This window comes from Phascolarctos cinereus, unplaced genomic scaffold (genome assembly GCF_003287225.1).
Source record: "Phascolarctos cinereus isolate Bilbo 61053 unplaced genomic scaffold, phaCin_HiC Scaffold_3;HRSCAF=262, whole genome shotgun sequence".
Taxonomy (NCBI): Eukaryota; Metazoa; Chordata; class Mammalia; order Diprotodontia; family Phascolarctidae; genus Phascolarctos; species Phascolarctos cinereus.
In genome coordinates, this window is record NW_027555736.1 from 258,407,519 (window position 1) to 258,427,341 (window position 19,823).

The 19,823-nt window shown below is 36.0% G+C and overlaps 1 pseudogene; it reads right to left on the reverse strand.

The window, feature by feature from the left end:
• Positions 1-3,829: 3,829 nt before the first annotated feature.
• LOC144456414 (pejvakin pseudogene) overlaps positions 3,830-19,823 on the reverse strand; it is a 29,388-nt pseudogene continuing 13,394 nt past the window's right edge.

The following is a 19,823-nucleotide window of genomic DNA, read 5'->3' on the forward strand; positions in this document are numbered from 1 at the left end:
AAGAAGAAAAAAAAAGACTGAAATTACCAAAGCTCTCAGGAGGAAGATAACTTAGTAAAAACCTTGATCACAAATAGATAAAAGAACAGGGAAGATATTGATAAAGAAGGGAATATGGCCTTCAGATCATGAAAATGAATCCAGATATTTATGAATAAATATTACCAGACAAAGAAAATTAATCAAAACCTAGTGTGATGGAAGACCTTGTGGATCTCCAAGATAGCACGGAATGACAGTGGGATGTTTCTGAATGTTTTAAGAGAGAAATAAGAATAGTGATAGAAGAATTATGGCCTGCAGAAATAATCAGCAGAATGGAAAATCTTGAATTCATAGCAGTAAGTTTCACTAAAGAAACAAAAGATTGAACAACTGATTGGGTTGCAAATACAGAGAGTGAAAGACAATTTAGAAAAGGGAAAGCAAAACACAATAATATTCTCTTTACAGAGAAAGATGAAAATAATCTTAATTCAGAAAAAAATTAGATGTAACTGGAAGAAAATATAAACCTAACTCACAACCTCAACAATCTAATAAAATGAAAGAATATTACAGATTGGACATAAAAATAACTCCACTTTTTTTGCTTACACCAAACCGAAAAAACAGACATGCACAGAATAAAAATGAAGCATCAAAACAAAACTTAGTATGCATAAGCTGAATTCAGTAAAACAGGAACTGCAATCATGATATCAAGTAGAGCAAAAACAATTTACAACATAAAAAGAAATTTTAAAAAATGCATGATGCCAAGAAGAACTATAAACAATAAGTCAATATCAATAGTAAACTTATATGCTCCATATAAATTCATAAAGGAAATATTACCTGAATTACTTGCTGGCTAGCTGGCTGTTGTCCTTCATTCTCAAAGAGGGCCAAAATGATATCACTATTCTAGCATCAAGTTTCAGTGTGTCTGACTGTGGCTGATCAGACCAATACAAACTTGGAATGTTCTACCACATGTTGGGCACAAATAATCCATGTGAACATTTGGGGTGAATTCTCTAAGTTTGCAAATCTAGCATTTCTCTTGAGTTATTTCAATTCTGCTTTGCTCATCGAGCACAGCATCTTTTCTGATGTGGGCACACTATGCTGAGCAGTCCCATGCCAGTGTCTCCCATGTCACACAATCAATTTCAAAGTTCTTAAGAAAGACCTTGAGAATGTCCTTGTATCTTTTCCTCTGACCACCATGTGAACATTTGCCCTGTGTGAGTTCTCCATAAAATAGTCTTTTTGGAATGCAAACATTCTAACAAGGTGGCCAATCCATTGGAATTGCATTCTCTGAAGCAGAGTTTGAGTGCTTGGCAGTTTAGTTTGAGAAAGGACCTCAGTGTCTGGAATCTTATCCTGCCAGGTGATCTTCAGAATCTTCCTAAGACAATTCAAATGCAAGTGATTCAGTTTCCTGGCTGGTATACTGGTATACTGTCTGGTATACTGTCCAGGTTTCACAGGCATGCAACAATGAGGTCAGCACAATGGCTCTGTAGACCTTCAGTTTGGTGGTCAGTTTAATACCCTTTCTCTCCCACACTTTCCTTCAGAGCTTCCAAACACTGAGCTAGCTCTGACATTGTGTGAGTCAACCTCATTATCAATGTGTACATCCCTGGAAAGTACACTACCGAGGTAAATGAATTTACCCACAGCATTCAAAACTTTTCCATGTGATGCAACCAATGGCTCCATGTATGGGTGATGTGGTGGAGGCTGATGGAGCACCTGCCTTTTCTTGGTGTTAATTGTTAGGCCAGAATTAGCACGAGCAGCAGAGAATTAATCTATGCTTTGCTGTATCTTAGCTTCAGAGGCTGCATGGAATGCACAATCATCTGCAACCGCATTGTCATGAGCCTCGTTCACTCCTTTGTTCAGTTTTGATGGCAAAACCTACGCCAGCTTCACAGTGCTCCTCTTCACTGCAACCACTCCAGAGACACGTGGATCTAGCTCCAACTTCAGTAAGCTAGCCTTCATTTGCCAGCCTTGTTTCACTCAGGGCTGCTATTTGGATGCGATACCTGCCGAATTCTCTTGCCACAAGAGCTGTTTGTCTTTCAGGTCTACTGGATTTTGTGTCGTCTGTAAGTGTGCACACATTCCATGTGCCAATGGTGAGAGGAATCGTCTTTGTGGATGTTTTTGTATGTTGTTGTGTGTCTTTTGACCACAGAGAGGGATCCCCACCTGCCATAGTAATCAGGCCAGGGTTGGGTAAGCAGGAAATTTTAGGGCACTTTTTCTAGCCCCTTCCTCACACCAGGAGGTGAGCAGTGCAATCCTTAAAAAGGCTGCTCAGACGTCCAGGGGGCTGCTGAATCCCACTGCTGCTTTCATTGAGAAGATGACCCTTATGGACTGGGCCACCTGTGTGCAGGATTGTGACTATAACTCCTTGACTGTCACCAGAGAACTTTGAGATAGGTAAAATGGTAAAATGTTATGACTGATGTCTTTTGATTCATGTGTAATTTGGATTTAAGTGAGGCAGAATTGCACAAAGTTGTCAGTCACACTCTCTCCTCCAGTCATCGCAGTCCAGCAGCAGGACAGAATCAAGATGACAGGGGATGGCTCGAGATGCAGTGGACGATCTTGGCATCTTCAGCGTCTAACCAAGGTTAGAGGACCTGCTTCAGCTACCTTCATGATTGTTGGAATAGATTGTTCTCGTCTGTCCATTCCACCAGGAGAAGTCTTTACATGTTTGGGGTACACACCCACCCAACTCACCAATAGGTTTGAACCCCCTCAATCTGGTTTAGCCCATCTGTCAAAATGGTTTACCAGAGTGTGGCTGCTGCACATGATACAGCTTCTTGGAGCTACAGGTGAGAGTTAGGTGGAAGAGGTGGACACCAAAGGTGGAAAGCAGCCCTGACAAGGGTTCAGCAGCCTTTGCATCAGAGGTACTAGTCTTCCCCAAACATACCCTATACCCCATCTGAAGTACAAGAAAACATAGATAGCCATACAAGAGTAACATGAGATTTTAATGTCCTTCCTTCAAATTTGGGGAAAAAATAACAGAAAGATAAACAAAAGGAAAAATAGAGAATCAAACACTTTGTTGGAGAAACTAGAGGTAAAAGACTTATGATATTTTCTAAATCAGACTGCTAAAGAACACGTGTGCATATATACACATATATATGCACACATATACATATACAATGTGTACATATATATAAAACTACATATGAAATACATAGTTTTGTCCCACAAAATGTGTGTATGTATATACGTGCGTGTGTGTATGTATGTGTGTGTGTATATATACTTATACATACATGCATACATATATATGTATATATACATATACGGAGAGAGACAGACAGAAAAGATGAGGGCAGCTACGTGACACATTGGATAGAGTGCTGGGCCTAGATTTAGGAAGACTCATCTCCCTGAGTTCAAATATGGCTTCAGGTACTTATTAGCTGTATGACCCTGGGCAAATCACTTTACTTTGCCTCAGTTTCCTCATCTATAAAATGAGCTGAAGAAGGAAATGGCAAACTACTCTAGTATATTTGCCAAGAAAATCCCAAATGAGGTCATGAAGAGTTGGTCATGACTGAAATGACTGAACAACAACAAATATATACATATATGTGTATATACATACATACATATAGACATATTTTTCAGCACCACATAGAACATTTATAAAAACTGACTGTGCATGAGGACACAAAGACATTACAAATAAATGCAAAAAGGCATTAATAGTAAATATTCTTTTTTGGGGGTGGGGCAATTGGGGTTAGGTGACATTTTTCTTTTTGCACCAAAGGCACTCATTTTATTTAATTCTCTTGTGTCAAACATCAAAGCAGGGCACAGCATGAAGTCTTACATACTTTTGTCCATTGAAAGAACACTCAAAACATCCATAAACAGTTTCCCTCTTATAGTTCCCCATTCCACAGAGGACACAAGGCCCTTTTGGAATATGATGATTGAGTAAATTAACTCGGACGTGAGTCCCTTCTCTAAGGGAAAAGTCAGTCACACTGAGTGGTTTATCATAGTAGTAATCTGAGAAAAGATCATCCATACAAAGTTCAGAGCAAGCAATGGCATCTATCACCCTTCTGTTTCGTTCAAACAGTATGTTTCTTAATCTGTAGAGCACTGCAAATGTCGTTTCTTCTCTCTCAAATCCTCCTTTTGACACTGAAGTGACACAAAGGTCAAAGGCACCATCCAAATAAATGAAAAGTTCAAAAACACCAAAAGCTGCGGTTATGTGTGCTGGTAGTAAGCTGTCAAGTGTTTGGTCTAAAGTCGGATTTGAACTCAGGTCCTCCTGACTTCAGGGCCATGCTGTATCCACTGTGCCACCTAGCTGCCCCCATTAGTAAATATTCTTTACAAATTATAATGCAATAAAATTAGTTCAAGGAGCACAATCAAAAAGATACCTAAATAGAGACTTCACAATGAAATTCTAAATAACGAGTGAGTCAATGGACAAATGACAGAAATAATTAATAACAGTGTGAAAGAAAATAATAATGATGAAATAACAGTAAAATTTTTGGAACCCAAAATAATTCTCTTAAGAAAAATGATATCCCTAAAACCATACATTAACAAAATTGAAAAGAAGATTAATATGCATTTTAAAAATTAAAATGTCAACAAATAAACAAGCATAAAATAAGTACAAAAGAGATGTGAAAAATTATCAGAGAAATAAACTAGAAACTAAAAAATGATAAGTAAATCTAATAGATGATTCTTTGAAAAGACTAATGAGATTGGTATACCTTTAGTCAATCTGATTAAAAAGAAGAGGGCAAAAAATCAAATCAGCGAAATAGCAAATGGATAAGGTGAAATCCTGACAAAAAAATAAGTAATATAAATAAATATCAGAATGCGCTGTGCACAGTTGTATGCTGTCAAATTTGAGAATTCAAAAGAAATAGATAAGTTATTTTTAAAACTGAGGCATACAGTGATTAAGTGGTTTGCCCATCATCACACTGCTAGTTAATTCTCTGAGGCTGTACTTGAAGTGCCACTGAGTGGGAACCACATTTGTCATGGGCAAAGCAACACAAAAACCAAAGTACTAAAGTTTGAAAAAAGACTTTTTTTTTTTTACTGATGAAACACTTTTTAATTTAAAGCTATTATCAGAAGAAGTCCAAGTGAGCTTACAAGTTCTGGGCATTTTCATCACATTGTAAAATATCCACCCTAAAATGTTTTGGACATTTTTTTTTCTTTCTTCCAGTGGTCCAGAAAGTCTTTTTCTCATTTAGAGAATGGTGAACTCTCTCAAAGCGGTGGCTAGGTGGGCACAGTGGAGAGTTCAGACGGTTCCTTTTCCTGAGTTCAAATCTAGCCTCAGACATTTATCAGCTGTGTTACCCTGATCAAGTCACTTAACCCTGCTTGTCTCAGTTTCCTCATTAGTAAAATAAGCTGGAGAAGGAAATGGCAAACCACTCCAGTATCTTTGCCAAGAAAACTCCAAATGGGGTCACAAAGAGTCGCACAGGACTGAAAAACAATTGAACAAAAACTGAACTCTCTTAAATATATTGGTATACAGAGGAGCAGTATTTTTCTGGAATTTCAGAAATACTCAAATTAAGATGGATTACTGAAACATGATGTAGCACCATGCACATATGGAAGAATCTAAGGGCCAGAACTTACCCAAGGTTCTCGGTCAAGGTGGGTGAGTAGCAGCAGTCTGGAGGAGTCAGAGGGAAGCAATGAGCTCTTTATTCTGAAGTCTGGCAGACAATAAGATGGAAGGCATCTGTTCCAAGCTTTTGGGGAGAGGGTTTCTGGGGTTAGGTCTTGAAGCACAACAGTTCCAGGGAGAGGGAAAAGTGGTTCATTTTTGGGAAAAAATGGATCGCAATGTTATTTGTGAACAGGCTGTGCTGGGAGTTTGAGCAAGGAGGCAAGGAGAAGAAGGCGCTAAGCCCAGACTAGTAGATTAAGTGGCAAAGTCATAGGACAGTATCAGGGTCCCATTCTTTAAACTCAGTGTAGTTTTTTCTGTTTTTTTTTCCCCCCCATGTATCAAGAAAGACTAAGAAATGCATTCCGTAGATGGATAAAATATGATTCAGTAACCTGTGGATTCACCTGATTTAAGATCAACTGAAACCTATATATAGGCAGCCAAAATAGAAAAAAAAAAAGGACCATTTACTTTCCAATCTGATAAAGTGTTAAAAAAATTAAAGAATACATACTGAAAATCTTGTTAACATAATGAAAAAATAATGTAAAAGAAGTGACTACAGCAAAAGAGTACATTTTTCATTTTAAAAGATTTTTAAGGTATGAAAAGTTATTGTTTATTTTGTGGCAATAAATTAATTATTTTACTTTGTCCCAGTGTCCCAATATGCACATCAATGTGTAGAAACAATATCTAGTCTTTTTGAAGTGCTATTTAAGATGGTGGAATATATGTATGTATGAATGTATTATGTACACATACACACATACGTACCTACATATGTATGTGTGTAGATGTAGATGTATGTATGTATATGTATGTGTGTGTATATATATTCATATATATATATATATATATATATATATATACACACACACATACATAAAAGTTCTATATAAGGGAGTTTAGTTCATTTTTCAGAAGCTAAAGTTGGCTCAATGTTCTGGGGTGGGGGGGAAGTGCAGTTCCTAGGTATTTTGGGACCAGAGCTGCTGATCTGCATGTGGTAGAGCAATTGCTAATTATTTAGCCATGATTTTCACAGCTGAGGAAAAAGAATGACTACTCTGATCTTTTCTAACCACTTGTTCTTGGAGGAAGTAAGAGAAGACAAAAGATACCTCTCTGCATTGTACCTATTTTACTGAGAGGTGGAGAAAAAGAAGACTATTGGCAAAGAAGCAGAGCTGGAAAGGCATTTGCCACATTTTCAGCCATGAGATAAGGCTGAAGTTGGAAGAGACAAATACTTGAAGTGCTGTTTTGGAGCAAGCTCAGTTGAATAACGAGCCAGTTTAAAAGCAGAGCTTCAGAAAAGCCCAGTCACTTCATCCAGCTGAGATGACATGCCTGACAAGGTGTTAGTGCAGCAAAGTATGGATTCGCTCATTTTAGCAGTGGAAGCTATCATCACACATCAGCTATATTCATCAAGGCACTTTGATGGATTGTTGCTGAAGCTAATGATCATAATAATAATTTATCATATTTACATTTCATTTTAAGGTTTAAAAAGTACTTTAAAATATCTCATTTTATCCTCTAAATAACCCTGGAAGTTAGGAGCTATTACTATCCTCATATTATGAGGAAACTGAGGGAGGAAGAGGTTAAATGACTTGTTCAAGTTTACTGATTGCAGTCAAGTCTTTCTGACTTTGAGGTGGCTAAGTGGTATAGTAGTTATAGCACTGGGCCTGAACTCAGGGTAGACCTAACTTCAAATCTAACTTCAGACAGTTGCTACCTGCATGACCTGGGAAAGTCACTTAACTTCTTATTGCCTCAGTTTCTTCAACTGTAAAATGAGGATAACAATAGCATCTACTTCCCCAGAGTTGTTGTGAGCCATTTAGTGTAGTGCCTGGCAGGTAATAGGTGCTTAATAAGTGCTTATTGCCTTCCTGTCTCCAGATCCAGTGCTCTATCCACTGTGCCACCCAGCATATCAAATTTTATAGTTAGAGTTGTAGTTGTCCTGGCCTATGTATTCCCTATATATATGATTTACTAACTTGGGACTTTAAACATATTCTACTGTCAAGGACACTATGTACATTTGTGGAAGAATGTGATTCAGCTTTATTGGGGAAATGTTATTTAAATACTATATGTTTGCTTTTCATTTTCAATAAATGGTTTGGTTAATTCTAATTAAATATTAGTAGCTGATTTATTAACGGGAAATATACCAATGGGAGCTCATAAGCTACAGTTGTAATAGGGATAATAACCTATATTATTAATAATAACCAACATTTATGCAGTGCTTTAAGGTTTCCAAGTGCTTAAAAAATATTATCTCATTTTATCATCATAATAACCCTAGAAGTTGGGTGCTAGTATTATTAGGGTTTCTCCTATGATTCTGAAAGTATTAAGCAGACAGTCTCTCTCTAAGGAAATCCTAACTTACCAGAGTAAAGGAAGATTGAAGAAAAATGAGACACAGAGAAGGAAAGATTGAATTCCTATCTGTTGACAGAGAATTGAGCATTGAGGATTGGTTCACACAAAGAAGGCACTATGTTTACATCTAAATGACCAGTCAATAGATTGATACATAAATAGACCATACATGTATACATACATACATAGAAAAATAGATGAAGATATACATACACATGTGTAAATAGAGGTAAGTATATATATATGTATGTATGTGAATGTGTCCATATATATATATATATATATATATAATTGGGGCAGCTAGGGGGCACAGTGGATAGAGCACCTGGCCTACAGTCAAGAAGACTCATTTTCCTGAGTTCAAATTTGGCCTCAGACATTCACCAGCTGTGTGACCCTAGGCAAGTCACTTAACCCTGTTTGCCTCAGTTTGTTCATCTGTAAAACGGGCTGGAGAAGAAATGGAAAAGCATTTCAGTATCTTTGCCAAGAAAACCCCAAATGGAGGCACAAAGAGTTGGACATGGCCGAAAAATGACTCGACAACAACAGAATATCATTGTATGTACATTCCTATATTATATGTGCATGTGCGTATAAAATGCCAGTTTAAATGGCCTCTCTCTATATGTGTGTAATAAATAGCACACACAAGACATAGAAATACATATATCAATACATATATGTGCATAACACAATTGTAGACAATTTTAATATTTCTCTTTTAGAGCTGTATAATAATAATAAAAAGTGAATAAGATGGAAATAATAAAGCTGAATAGAATATGGGGAAAACTGCATTTGAAAAAGCTTTAAAGATTTCTTAAACAAATGATTTAAGAACTTTAACTTAGTATATACACACAAAAATAATTACGTTTCTTTAGGTTTTTTTTTCAGTTCAGCTAGTTTTTGCTTTTTTGTGTGTATTATATATGTGTATGAATATATATACACATAGAGTATATTACGCACACACGCAAACACACATACATCAAAGTATATACATCTTTTTATACATTTATTGCTGTAATCTGAACATGTAATATCCATATTATCTTTCATATAAAGTTGGCAACATTTTTATGTTTATGGAATAAAATATTTTAAATCCATGTTTAAATTTGCCTAGTTATTAACTCATCCTTTCACTTTCTGAACCAGTTTATATAAAACTTCTTTCTTTCCTAAAATGAGCAAAGGGAAAAAAGAAATGGTCTTCTTCACTTGAAATTTCCTTATATCAAAATTTAAAAACAAACTTTTCACAGTGCCAGCTCCATTTCCTTTCTCTACAGCTAACTTCCATTTGCTTCCAAAGAACTGTTAACAGCATAAAAACAGCCCCCTAAGATCTTTTGTGTGTGTGCTTGTGCTTGTGTTTTATTTCTTTTCTTTAGAAAAACTATTAAAGAGCAATTCTCTCATAGCTATATGCTGAAGCAATTACTGGAGACTTAAAGTCAATGCACTCACCACTAGCTCACTCACTACTGCTCACTACCTTCATTAGGGTTCAAGTCAGATTCCCCCTAGAAACTGGTTTCTTGTTGTCTCTAAAAAGAATTTACAACTTAGATTGAAAAAGAAATGTTTATTGGTGTTTTCCTGTATAAGATACTAATGAAAAGTTTTGGGTTTTTTTTTAATGGAAAATGTTAATGTCCTGATAGGTTGAATAAATAAAAGTGCTCTCTTTTGTCAAATAATTACCCTGAAGACTTACTCTAGCAGAAACCTTTAAAAAACGTAATATTGACTTTTGGCTTTTTGCATTGCAGGGTTTCTTTAAAATGTTGAATACATTCCATGTTTTCCAAAACATGTTTTCGTAAAAGAGAAGGGGAATCATAATCAGTGGGGGAGTGATTACCTTATCATCCTTTTGCTGTAGCCACTGAGATCTTTAACTATTTAAGCAATGGCATTCAGGTCTTGAGAACACTCAGAAGCATGCCCCAGGGCTTAAGACTGCGTCAGTTTAGGGTGTGTGTGTTGGCTGGGAGCAGAAGAAAAGAAGCTTGGGTTATCTACAGAGTAGAAATAGAGTAAGGTAACCACCAATTCTGATAAGACTGCAGGTCTGCAAATCAGGTAAGCAGAACTGCCAACAAACTCCTCTGCTTTTACTGTAACACCACTAATCTGTAAAGGGTTTTGGATTTTGGTGCATTGATTCTTGGGAGAATACTTAATGGCATAAAAAGTTGTAGATATGGCCATTTCTCTGAGCTTTTTAAAAAGAAATCCCACCTATTCAACTTTTCTCATTTCTCTTTCAAATAAGTGGTTATGTAGAAGGAAAGAGTGACTGATTCTATAACAACCCACCAAAGCTTAAGAAGTTACAGAACTGTTCATAGAAAAAAAGTTAACCACAACTTCAACATGTGGAACAATTCATAGTTAAGGCTTAAGTGGAATTTTATGCAAGAAATCATCTCTGAAAGAACAACAACAACAACAACAACTGTAACAACTAGAAATTGTTCCATTTAAAAATATGTACACATTTATGTATATATGTATGTATATTAAAATCAAACAACTACAATACCATCTTAAACGTTTGTAAAAACCTGCCAGGCAAAACAATGACAGCTACCCTTATCACAGTCTTTTAAATTCACATCTGTATAGCTTTCACAGAAGATGAAATGTGATAATTATCTCGGTTCCTAAAACTACTCAGTTTCAAAGATGAAAACTATAACACCTTTGAAAATAAAAGTGTTTTTGGTTTTAAGTCAACTCTTTGTCCTTGTTGCATTTTCTCAGGGGCATTATAAAAACATCTACCAGGATGGCTTTCAAGGTATTTCTTTGTGTTATATTATGATTTGTTTTCTTTTTAGAATCTAATACTGGTTTCATTTTTTGTTTGTTCTAATTCTAGATTCTTTCATTTTCTGCCTCCTTTTCCCCAGCTCTCTCATTATCTCAGTGATTCCTTCTTCATAGTTATTTCCCCTCCTCTTTGTATTTTTGTCCCTAAACAGTGCCTATCTGGTTAAAAAAAAAGGCTTAATAAATGCTTATTGAATTGAATTGAAATTGAAATTGAAACTCTCTTTTAATCTTTCATTGTTTAATAACACTTCAAATTTTAAGGTTTACAAGACATCCTTCTCATAACAACACAGTAAGGTAAGTAGTAGAAAGGGCAGAGCTCATATTCCAGTCTGGTCTTTCGGTTCCCCAGGACATTATCTTTACTCCAAATTAGGATGGAGGGAGAAGTGGCAAAATTAGTTGAGATGGTATCACACATCACAGATCTTTATACATCAAAGACCAAGCAAATCAATGAAACTGCATCATGTGACCTTGTCTAAAACATTTAAGGGAGCATGGGCACACATATTTGCACACATGCATGCGCACACACACACACACACATTTTTGTAGAATGGTTACTCTTAAATCCTAGTCCTGTGCTCTTTCCACTATTCCACACTGTCTGTACTAATGTAAAGCCTGGTCATAAAGAATTATAGCTATTTATAATCCTGGTATTGAAGCATGTCTTTGGGAAATTATTGCTGAAGGAAAAAATTGGGATGACCTACTCCACACTCATCTATTCCAAATGAAGCTCCTCTTTGGAAAGACAGACAGACAGACACACACACACATACACACACACACACACAGAGGGACAGAAAGACATGGAGAGACAAGAGAGATGGAGAGACAGAGAGACAGAAAGAGGAAATTTTCCTTGTACTAAATGGAATCTTTTGGCTTGCTATGATCTATGAAGAAAAAAAAGGACTTCTTTTTTTTTAAAAAGAAAACATTTCATTATCTCCTCTTTCTGCAGAAGAAGCTCTTGTGAGACAGAGGATGTAAACAATCATGGGCTGGGGGGAAAAGGAGCACACTGGAGACTGTTCCTTTGAACTGGGGAGGTTTAGATCAACAAAAGGTAATTTAAATTCTGGTTTTACTTTTGGTTTGGCAAGTTGAAGAAGCAGTTTGAGAGGCTGTCAGAAATGAGAATAAGACTAGAAGGAGAAATCTGGACCCAGTGAGTCTCCTACTATACTTCCTGTCTGAAAGACAGAGAAAGAAAGAGAGAGAAAGGAGAGAGACAGAGACAGAGATAGACAGGGAGAGAGAGGAAGGGAGAGAGAGAGAGAGACTGGCAACTGCTCTGCAATTTATAGACTACCTGGAGCACTAAGAGATTAGATAACTTGCCCAGAGCAATGTAGCCAGCACATGTAAGAGGTAGGACTTGAACCTGGGTCTTTCTGACATCATTACGCTTTTCCCCCTGCCATTTTCTTTCATTTTTGGTCCCCATTTTCATTCTTTTTCTCTCCTCTGTATCTTTGTAATTTAAATTTCCTTTCTCTTGGTCATCCTTGGACCTATCATTTAAGCTAAAAACACATCAGTCATTGCACATTTTTTTCTATGCTCCAAACATTGGCTCATTCACATAACTAGAGGAAAACTATGGCAATGAGAACATTTACATGCTAAAACCTGTTTGCTAACAAACTAGGGCTCCTAAAACTTGGGAGACTTTTGGCTGCTAACCAACACTCTAATGACTAATGACTATAAGAAGCAGGAAATCTACTTCTTTCTATACATCCACTTTTTGTTCCTACCCCTTCCCAATAAAAAAAAAAGGAATATCCCTCATGCCTATGACTTGATTTCCTTCATCATATTCAACATATTCTTAAAATGAACAATACTAAATGTACCATCATCACATTCCTTTATTAAATTCAAACTAAAAAGACTGAAGTCATCAAGTGCAAAATAATAGGCTTTTCCATAAGGACCACTGAAAATTTGGCAGGCTTGAGAATGTAGTCCAGGCTAGGGACCAAGTATTCTAAATACAGGTGTAACCAATGGTACTTTCTAACACGGAGAAATGCACAATGGGTGATTCTCCCTGGATAAAATGAAGTTCTCCTTGGAACAAATGGAATATTTTGGCTTGCATGCTCTATGAAGAGAAGGATTTCTTTTTTTTTTTTAAAGGGAAAGCATTTCATTTTCTTCACTTCATGGAAGAGAGACTCTTGTGAAAGAGGGTATATGCAAACATAGTGGGCTGGTCAGTGTTCTATTGAACTGGATACTTTTACACTGACAATAAATAGTTCAAGTTCTGGATTTACTTTTGGTTTGGTGAATTGAACAAGCAAGGTTAAGAGATTATCAAAAATGGAAACAAGGCTAAAGGGAGAAATCTGGATCCATGAGCTTTCTATTATACCTGCTGTCAGATGGAACTTGCCTGGATTCAAGGTGAGAAACAGGTCTGATTGTGCTGAACTTCCCCTTTGAGAGATCTCATGCATATATGGAGTGGAAATAGGTTGATTCCAAAGGTATCTATTTCTAAAAAGCTCATTTACATTTACTATTTTAATTATTGTTACAGCTAGCTTAAATAAAAGTTATTTCACCATAACTGTTTTAATTTGAAAGCTTTAATATTTAAGAAATTTATTTCAATATTTAATATTTGAGCAATTAGAAAAAAAAAGAGAAACAATATCAGGCTACCTTTCCCCTCCTTTGCTCCTTTCCACGTGCTGCTGAAAACAAACAAACAAAAAATAAACCACATATTGATTGGGTCCACTGTAAATTTATGTTATCTAATTTCAACTGGGCACTCACAGCAGTAAGGTTGTTATTCTACTCTCCCCTAAATTGATCAGCTATTCTACTGCTTATAATATATTTTTCAGCTGTTCCAAACCTTCTATTGTCTCATCATACCACCAACAGTTCACCCTCTTGCAACATCCATTTTTTAAAAAATTATTTATTTACTTTTAGTTTTCAACATTCACTTCTATAAGCTTTTGAGTTTTAAATTTTCTCTCTCTCACTCTTCTCCTCCCTCTCCAAAATGGCATGCATTCTGATACAGGCTCTACATATGCATTCATATTAAACATATTTTCATATTAGTCATGTTGTAAAGAAGAATTAGGACCAATGGGAGGAGCCACGAGAAAGAAGAGACAAAACAAAAAAACAACAACAGAGAGAGAGAGAGAGAGAGAGAGAGAGAGAGAGAGAGAGAGAGAGCAGATAGTATGCTTCAATTTGCATTAAGACTCATAGTTTGCAACATTCTTTCACTAGACAATTTGGGATGTCTTTACCAGGACATAATGTTATTTATCTCATTCTGGAGACTATTCTTATTCTCATTCTTAGTTTAGCAAAGGATAACCTTTGCTTTTCTGTCACTTCACAGTGAATTTGCATTCTACTAACACTCTGTTTTTGGAGGGGGGTGGGGTGGGGAAGGTTGTATTCTTTTAACCAGCACTAACCACACTTCCCTGGTCATGTACTGATAAAAATAATTTATTTTCAAATATACAGCTTTACATATGTCCCTATTTAATTTCATCTAGTGGGACTCAGTTTTTGACTGTAGCCCATCAAAATGATTTTGTACACAGGCTCCATTACCTAATGCTATATAGCTCTATTCCCCCAAGATTCCTGATATTGGCAAATTGGACAAGTGTGCCAGTAACGCCATTAGCTAAGCCACTGACGCAAACAAACAAACAAACAAACCTATTGAAACAACATGTAGTTAAAAGATTGTTGGTTCATTACACTCAAACCTTTCAAGTTGGTAATCATCCACTTACGCTTATTCTTTGGTTTGGTCATTCAGTGAGCTCCAGATCTTGTTCATTCTGCTATGATATAGCTTATAGCTTTCCATTTAATCCATAAACATAATATAAAAGTGTACCACAGCTTTGCTGAAATTTATACCTACAGTGCGTCTTCTGAGCTGCTAGTCTCATTACACTGTCTAAAAAAGACAATTTTAGCTTGACATGAGACAATGTGGTACAGTGGAAAGAGTGGTGAACCTAGGTTCTAATCCTAGCTCTGCTATTTACTACCTATATGACCTTAGGCAAGTCACAACTTCTCTGGACCTCAATTTTCTCATCTGTAAAATGAGGGAATTGGAAGACACTCTAAGGTTTATTCCAGTTCTATTTTAATCCTAATAATCTTTTTTAATTAATCCATGCTGACTTAGTGATACACGTTTCCATTTTTAAGTGCTTATTAATCATTTACTTAATAACATGCTCTAGAATTTCAATAGGATTAGGAATCAAGTTCATTGATTTATAGTTTGCCAATTCTACCCTCTTCAATTTTTTGAAAACTGGGATGACATTCTCTCTTATCCTTTCCTGCAGCAGCCTCAAAATTCTCTAGGACCTTTCAAGATAACCAATACTATAGCTCAAAATGCAGGCAAGAGAACAATATACAGATGGACTATGAAAATGTAAATGAAAAGAACTCTGTGTAATGAGAAAAACAGAGAAGGTTCCAGAAAAGAGAAAATAAAACGTATTGTCTCAAAGCAGATGGCTGAGTGACTTCTTTGGTGGTGTTCAGTCGTTTCAGTCATGTCTGACTCTTCATGACCCCATTCGGGGTTTTCTTGGCAACTGGAATGGTTTGCCATTTCCTTCTCCAGCTCCTTTTACAGGCAAACAAACTGCAGCAAACAGGGTTAAGTGACTTGCCTAGAGTCACACCTGAGAAGTGTCTGAGGGCAGATTTGAACTTAGGAAAATAAGTCTTCCTGACTTTAGGCCTGGTACTCCATCCACTATGCCACCTAGCTGCCCCAATGAACTTGTAAGAAAGAATATTTTATACACTGTCGAATAAGGTCTCTGAATCAAATGTTTTTGCTTAATTGTTTTTCTTTTCACAAGGAGGGCTTATTCCAAATGGAGGATGAGAATTAAAGGTGACATAAAGACACTGTCTCAATAAATCTAATTTAATTTTTAAAAATGGAACAGAAATGAAATCACATTTACCATTTCTTTCCATTACAATTGGATGTGAGTCATCTGGGCTTGGTCACATAAACTCATTTAGGAAACCTAAATGATGCCTGACCACCTACTCTTCTTTGGTTTTTATTCACTTTTAAATACCAAGGTCATCCTTCTTGAAAGGAAAAAAAAAACAACTGAAGGAAATAGCTAAACAAATTGTGGTACATAAATTTAATGAAATATTTTTGCTATAAGAAATGATGAATATGATAAAAATGGAAAAAAGAAAGATTTACACAATCTAATACAGAGGTGAAGTAATTGAGTCAACAAAACAATATATAAAATAACCATAAAAATCTAAGTAAAAAGAGTGGCCACATAGAAAAGAATGTTTTTCTCACATCTCACACTGTATACTAAGATAAGGTAAAAATGAGTACCTGATTTAGATATAAAGAGAAGCAAATTAGAAGAGGATGGAAAATATTACCTATTAGATCTATGGATAAGGAAAGAGCTTATAACCAAACAAGAGATAGAAAGGATCACAGAAAGTATGGTAGATAATTTGTACTGACTGTTGTTGTTTTTCAGTCATATCTGACACTTTGTGACTCCATTTGGGGTTTTCTTGGCAAAGATAATGGAGTGGTTTGCCATTTCATTCTCCAGCTAATTTTACAGATGAGGAAACTGAGGCAAACAGGTCAAGTGACTTGCCCAGGGTCATATAGCCAGTAAGTGTACAATGCTGAGTTTAAACTCAGATCTTCCTGACTCTAGGCCTGGTGTTCCATCCACAGTACCACCCTAGCTTCTCTGTAAATCCTAATTTTGATTACATGAAATTAAAAAGTTTTTTGTGAAAAGAAAATCAATGCAGCCAAAATGAGAAGAAAAGTGGGAAACTGGGAAGGAATTTTTACAGCAGGTTTCCCTGATAAAAGCTTCATTCTCAAATATATATAGGGAATCAAATCAGATTTATAAAGCTAAGAGCCATTCCTCAACTGATAAATAGTCCAGCATATAAATAGGCAGTTTTCAGAAGAAAAAAAATCAAAGCTATCAATAGACACATGAAAAAATTATCTACTTTCATTTGGAATGCATTCAAGAAGGAACTATATATATGTATAAAAGTCTTCTAAATTCAGAAAGAAATAAAATGCTAAGGGGATAGAGAGGGGAGACAGGATAAGGGAGGTATCTCTAGAGGGGAGGATGAGGGAATAGGTTAAAAGGGGTATAGAAGGGTGTTTAGATTAATGGGAATGGGAGGATAAGGGAGGGATCATTGGAAGTGGAGTAGGTTAAGTAATAGGAGGGCAAGGTAGTGGTTAGAAGTAAAGTAAAGGAGTCAGAAGTGATAGGAAATAAGGAATACGTACAAACATAAAATAAAGATTAGGAGTACAATTTGTTAGGGGAAAAGGAGCAGGGGTGGTCATCATGATCTCAGACAAAGTTAAGGTTAAAAAATTTAATCAAAAGAGAAAAATAGGGAAACTACACTATGTGTCAGCCATATTCATCAACACTGTTTTGGACTATTTAAAACAGCTAGACAATATAAGGTGGAATATTGCTGCGGTGTAGGAAATGATGAGTTGGATAGACTCAGAAAAATATGGAAAGAGTTGGACTTATGAAAGAAGAGGTTATCCACCCCCAGAGAAGCAGAAGACAAATAAGTGTTGTACAGTCTTACATAGATGCATATGAATGTATTTGTCTATATATGAGTACGATTATAGATATCTAAGTATATGTATGTGTAAGCATGTAAGGGTATATATATGTATACGTATTTTTGTGTGTATATGTCTATATACATATATATATGTGTATGTGTGTGTGTCTATCTAGTTATCTAAATATATTCGCACTTAATTGCAGTCTGGGGGTGGTGGGGATGGAAGGGGGGGAAGAACAAAGTAAAATGTGCACAGCAGAGAACAACAGAAATGTTACAAAGAAGCAAAGAAAAGATGGACACAATGTGTCCATGAGACACAATGTCTCAACACAATGTGTAATATTTTTTATATAGGCTTTCTTGAAATGGAAATTTATTGCTGTATATTTTGAATCCTCTCTTATGTTCTGCTGTGTACATGGCAATGTTTTTTCTTTATTTTGCACTGAAGTTCAATATTTAAGCTTATAATATGTTTCTTTTTCTTATTATGTATTTAAGTTTTAATATTTAAATCAAAAATAAATTTTAAAAAAGAAAAATATCTAAATAACCTTTGATTAGAGAAATGCAAGTTAAAACAACTCTGTGGTACCACCTCACATCTATCAAATTTGATTTGATTCCCTATGTATTTGGACAGAAAATAAAAATGACAAATGCTGGAAGAGATACAGAAAATAGGAACACTAATGCATTGTTGGTGGAGTTGTGAACTGGTCCAACCATTCTGAAAAACAATTTGGAAGCATAGCCAAAGGGCTATAAAACTTTGTATACCCTTTGACTCAGCAATATCATTTCTAGGGCTGCATCTCAAAGAGATCATAAAAATGAGAAAAGGACCCACATGTACAAAAATATTTATAACAGCTCTTTCTCTGGTGGCAAAGAACTGGAAATGGAGAGGATGCCCATCAATTGGGGAATGGCTGAACAAGTTGTGGTATGCGAATGTAATGGAATGCTATTGTGCTACAAGAAATGATGAGCAAGTGGACTTCAGAAAAACCTGGAAAGACTTGCATGGACTGATGCTGAGTGAAGTGAGCAGAACCAGAAGAACATTGTTTTATTTTTTTTTTTAGGCAATTAGGGTTAAGTGACTTTCCCAGGGTCACACAGCTAGGAAGTGTCAAGTATTTGGTCTGAGGCCGAATTTGAACTCAGGTACTCCTGACTTCAGGACCAGTGCTCTATCCACTGCACCACCTAGCTGCCCCCCAGAACATTGTACACAGTAATAGACACATTGTGCGATGACTATCTTTGATAGACTTAGCTCTTCTCAGCAATGCAAGGATTTAAGACATCTCCAAAAGTCTTATGATGGAAAATACTATCCATATCCAGAGAAAGAACTGTGGAGTTTGAATGCAGATTGAAGCATGTTATTTGGTTTTTTTTCTTCTATTTTGTTTTGTTTCTTCTTTCTTGTGGCTGGTCCTGTTGGTTCTAATTCTTCTTTACAACACAACTAATGTGAAAATATGTTTAATAGGAATGTATATGTAGAGCCTATGTCAGATTGGGGAGGGAGGTGAGGAAGGAGGGGGAGAAAATTTAAAACTCAAGAGCTTATGGAAGTGATTGTGAAAACCAAAAATAAATAAATTAATTTTTAAAAATTCCTCCGAAACAAACAAACAAAAAACTTTTGCATAGCCTGTAACCCAGCAATACCACCTGCATTTGGTCTGTTACCAAAGAGATCAAAGAAAGAGGAAAATACCTGTAAGTATAAAAATATTTACAGCTACTCTTTTTTGTGGTGGCAAAGAATTGGAAATTGAGGGGATGCCTATCAATTGGTGAATTGCTGAAGAAGTTGTAGTATACAATTGTGATGAAGTGCTATGGTACTGTAAGAAATGATGACAGGAAGGTTTAAGAAAAACGTAAGAATACCTATATGAATTGATGCCAAGTAAAGTGAACAGAACCAGGTCATTGTACACAGTAACAGCAATATTGTAATAATGATCAACTGTGAAAGACTTAGCTACTTTGATCAATACAATAGTACATGACAATTCCAAAGGACTCGTGGTGAAAAATGCTCTTCACTTCCAGAGAAAGAACTGATGAACTCTGAGTGCAGATTGAAATATAATTTTTGTTCACTTTCTTTTTCTTTCTTTCTTTT